This window comes from Arachis ipaensis, chromosome B03, assembly GCF_000816755.2.
Source record: "Arachis ipaensis cultivar K30076 chromosome B03, Araip1.1, whole genome shotgun sequence".
In the NCBI taxonomy this organism is placed as follows: Eukaryota; Viridiplantae; Streptophyta; class Magnoliopsida; order Fabales; family Fabaceae; genus Arachis; species Arachis ipaensis.
Genome location: NC_029787.2, coordinates 132,842,311 through 132,847,788, shown reverse-complemented (window position 1 = coordinate 132,847,788; position 5,478 = coordinate 132,842,311).

Sequence of the window (5,478 nt, the reverse complement as noted above, 5' to 3'; positions counted from 1 at the left end):
GAGCTTTAAATGGCTAGGGAATGGATTTGGAATTGATAATTGTGTAAAGGGGTTTCTAGAAATGGTCTTGGGTGGTGTTAAAATAAAATGAATTGAAACAATGTAAAAGTGTATTATACATATTTTTGGGTAAATTAGTTATTTTGTCCAACTTTGAAGGGCTATAACTTGGAGCTTTGAGTTTGAAATTTGATGAAATTTGTCTTATATTAAAGGTAATGATGAGAGCTTTAAAAATGTTTAAGAACGAAGGAAAACGGAATTTTGTAGAAAAAATTATGAATATTTGAAAACGGGTATAAAAATCTGAAAAACTGAAATTATGCAGAAAACCAAAAATTCTGATTTGCGTATCCACGCACCATATGGTGCATGCGCACCATACAGAACTAGTGTAAATGCTCATGCATATGCACAAGGGTGTGTGTACGCACGCCAAGGAAAATTTACAAGTTGTGCGTACGCATGGATCCTATTTTCTTAAATAAACTCTATTTTTGACTGCTTGACTTTTCTAGCATGCTTGTAAACCCCTGTAAACCTCGTATGATATGTATAACTTGTTTTTAAGCTCTGAATAGAGTGTGGCTAAGTACAATGAATTAAATTGAATTATTTCTGAAAAAACGCTTGGTTAAACCGGATGACATGGTTGCGGGGATAGTGGTTTGTCCCGCCCTTGGTGAAGACGGTTGTGTTATCCTACTCACGAGGTAATAGAATTGATAATTGATAAGAGATTGGGATTAATGAACCTAAGCTTGATAAATTAACAACGATTTGGGGGTTAACGAGTTTAGTAACTTATGATATTGCTAAAAGACATTGACATTGATTAATGGTGGGCAAATGACTGGGTTGGCAAGGATGGAGGTTTATCCCGCTTGTATGTTAATTAACAATGGTTATATTTGATGTTGGGGGGTAGATATCATGAAATTAGTAAGTCCTTTCCCGATAAAGACTTGTTGTGTAGGGGGTAAATATGATGAATTTAATGAATCATTCTCCGATAATGACTTGATTTGTGAGACACTTACACCTGGTAGACGCAAGGACGTGGGTCTTGTTCCGCTTGCTCGGTGTTGTAGTGTAATTGTGGGAATAGTGATTCTGTCCCGCATATAGTAAGGACCGTGGTTTTATCTCGCTCACAGTTTGAGTATGATTATGTGTGATTGTGATTACGATTATTTTGATTGGAAATATAATTAATGATTATTACCTACCTGGGTAGATGCAAGAGTTGTGGCTTAGTCCCACTTGCTCTGGGTTAAGGTTTGAGACACCTGGGTAGATGCGAGGATTGTGGTTCACCCCACTTGCTCTGGATTGAGATTTTAAACACTTGCCTGGGTAGATGTAAGGGTTGTGGCATTGTCCCACTTGCATCTAGAATTGTGGTGAAAGGCACCTGCATGGGTAGATGTATGGGTTATGGTGTTATCCCACTTGCATTCGGGTTATGGTGTGAAGCACCTGCAAGGGTAGACGCAAGGATTGCAGTTAGTCTCGCTTGCTCCTGATATGGTGTTCTATGTCGGGTTAGCTACCGGATATGTCAGGTCTGGCATTATAACCAACACGTGAGCTCATGACCAGTAGGATAGACATGCATCATACTGCATTTGCTTGCATTTGCTTGGGTCTGAATAATTACTTGGTATGCCTAATTGACATCCTGTTAATTACTAATTATGCTACTTGTCATACTTGCTCTCTATGTATGATTGTGACTCGTTGGTTTGGATTATGGTGATTTGAGTGTGATCGATTATATTTGGGCCAGAATCCGTGATTTGATTATGCTTTGGGTTGGAAGCCACGATTTGATTATGTTTTGGACCGGAGGCTGTGACTGTTTGGGCCGAAGGCCGTAATTGGGCAAGCTATATGCCTTGGTAAGTTGGTGAAAATTTTGATATACACTTTGACTTGTGGTAGGTTGGATGTTGATTGATTTTGCTTGGGTTGGAGGCTGTGATTAATTATGTGATGGGCCGAAGGCAGTGAATGATTTATGTTTGAGGTTTAGTGAAGTATAAAAAATCAAATTATTTCAAAATCGACTTAATGAACCTATGTTTGGAACATGCTAGTTATTCATACAATTTAAGTAACTTTTAAGATTATTATAATTGAACTATGAATTTGGATTTTGGATAAGTAATTGTTGATTTTCGAAAGGGTTCATAAGATGAGCGATGATCACTGCGGTTGAAAACAACGTTCTTTTTATATATTCTCTTATGACAATTCTAAACTTCACGGTGAGACCGTTTGGATAGATTCTCACCCCCTATAGACTTCTCTTTTCAGGATGGACGAGGTAGCTTATGAAGTTTCTTCTGCGTGTCTAGTTGTATATCTTAGTTATGATTTTTTCTCGCCTTTATTCTTATAATTTTGTAAGAGGGATAAGAGTCGAGATTGTAATGACATGTATGTATGTAATATTTGTAAGTTACTTGTATAAAAAGTCCTTTATATATATATGAAGTGTTGTGATTTGTATCTATGCATGTTTGTACAAAGAAAAAGTGTTTTCGGCTTTTCAAACAAACAGCGATATGGTTTCGAGTAAAGACTCCTATTTTATTATTATATATGTATGATAGTCGTCGTAATATCCATTCTATCAGAGTAGCGCAACCAAAAGCGTGACATTTTGATAGTAAGGATGTTATAAATATCGTTCCCATATGGATTAAAGGATGGAGCACGCAAATATCGAGTTAAATAACTAATTAGATCAATGAAACCTGGATTGATTAGGGTTGAAAACTTGTCTTGTTGGAGTCTTGGAAGTTGAGTGCTTCTGAGGCAAGCAGTGATGTTGAATCGAGAGAAATCAATAATGGAGAATGTCAATGGCTTCAGAGATGTTTAAACCCTAGGAAGATCAAACCTTGTGTTCCTATTCTAAAGCATGCAAAGATCTTTTCACGACGAATCTTAATTAACCGATTTTCAATGCCTTGACTCCTCGGTTTCTCCTCAATTAACCAACCGCCAATGTCTTGGTCAATCAATTAATCAATGAGGTTAAGTGCAAATCCGATTCAGTTCCTCATAAGATTCAAAAGTAGTCCTTAGGTCGGATTATATGTCACGTATCCAAGTTAGTCCTATCCGATTAAATCTTATGAGAAAACACAATTTTCAAAAGTTGTTCTAATCCGAAATATATGTCACATATTCAAAACTAGAATGATTGAAAATTATGTATGTGTCGCACACTTTAAAAACCACTATGTCTAGTCAATTTAAAAAGTCATGTGAAAGAGTTTTCAAGCATAATTCGGATATTAGTTCTGTCGAATTAATAAACAAATTCAGGACGGGATTAGCACACTTTCAATGCTACTAATTTGTTTACGATGAAGAATGAATAACTCAATCATGAAATAGATCAATTGAACACTTTGAAATAAAAGAAAACACATATTAATAATCTATAGAAATATAAACAGAGCTCCCAACCCTTTGACACAAGGATTAGTTACTCATGGAGAATGGAAAACAACAATAAAACCAAACTGCGCTGAGGAAGCTTGATGTCCTCTCTGTGAATGTCGTTCACTTATTTATACTTGGGGTTTCTTCTAAATCAAATTCAAAAACTAAATCTTATCTTAATAGAATAATTAAGATAGCTCCTAATAATTCAAATCCTAAAAACAGAATCAAATCAAATTTAAATTATAGCAGAATCTTCTTCAATCTTCAACTAGGAATCACATCTTTGAGGTTGGGCTTTGTTGAAATCATTTTTGACGTTGCATGGGACCTGGTGGCGTGTAACTGGGTCTAATTCTTTAGGCTTGGGCGTGTAACGCCAAGCAATAGCGTTACACGCCAATTTATTGGGCCAGTAGGGTGTGGCACGCCCCAATAGTGGCGTTACACACCAGGCTTGGGCTGCTCCCTAGGGATTGCCTTCCTCCAAGGCGTGGCATGCCTCCTTCACTGTGTGACACACCATGCCTTGCTTCCTTCATGGGCGTGGCACGCCATGTCTTGAATCCTCCAGGGCGTTGCACGCCCTTCTTGTGGCATTGCATGCGACTTCAGTGGTAGTGCAGGGCGTTGCACACCCCTGCTTCTTCCTCCAGGGCGTTCCACACTCCTCTAATGGCATTGAACGCTGGCTTGTGCTACATGGGTTGCATGACTTTAATCCTTACGTACTTTAATTACATGCTTTTTTCCATGGCCTTGCCCTCTGATTATGCTTTATTTGCTACTTGATTTTCCTTCTTAATCCTGTATTTCCTTGAAAAACACATAAAACACACCTTAGTACCAAATGGCAATATCCTTATTCTCAGATAAAAGACCCTCATAAGTTATCCTCGTGAGATAGGAAGCTCCAGCCCTAAAATTCCAATATGGATCAATTCGGTGCTCCCCCTCCTGGGATAACCAAAAAGGCTGATGACCTTGGACCGAATCCTCAAACAAGTCAAAGATCCGGTGGTTTGGCTGAGCATGGAAAGAAATATATCCCTTCCAATATTTTTTCTCCTTATGTGAAATGGTGCACAGAAAGAAAAATAAAAAGACTTCAACCCGAGTCGGTATCTCCAAAAATTCACTCACCAGCTCGGAAGTCCAGATAGTCGCCCAGCTGTTTGGATGAAGTTAAGACGACGTCGCGGAAACATGATTCAGAAGGGCCATGACGAACTCGGAGAAAGGCAACCAAAATCCCAAATTGGTAACAAAGGTTCGTGCACCCATATCCAATCGGGAACCTACGGGGAGTTCAGATGAACGTAGCACACCCTCTCGTTTTCACTGGAGAGCACAGGCTCTTACTATTGCTCTGTCTCGCCTCCTCCCAACACAGGCCCCTCATCTCGAAGTCTCTAAAGATCCCCCTCATCTAACCGGGAGGGTGTACCTTACACATCGGACATCACCCAATGGTGATGATCCGGTACACCTCCAGCCGGAAAAATTGGACTTGGATTCCCTTGAACTCTCCTCTGCTACACTATACCTATATCTAAACGAGGGCACCACTATCAACCCATTCCCCAGAAACATAGAAAAACAAGAAGACCCCCTAACTATATCAAAACTATGCCAAAAATCTACCAAATCCCATAAATCCTAAGCCATAATAGAACAATGACATCCCCTCCCCCCATTTCCTCTATCGCGACACGAAGGAAACCTAAAAAGAAATAAGCAGAATGAAAACTAAAGCAACTAACAAAGCACGAAAAACAAAGAGGAGGCACTAACCTGTTCTAGAATCAGCAAGAAAAGAAACTAGATGAGCAAAAATGCAACAACTAACAGCGGTCAATCCAAGCAACAATACAAGAGACCAGAAAAATGCTAGAAAGGAACAAATGAGAAAGGAGTAGTTACAAGAATATAGAAGCAAAAAACCCCCCAAGTTTATAGAAATACCAAAGGACCAGCAGGACTGAAAATGGAAAAAAGGCAAAAACCCCATACTCTCTC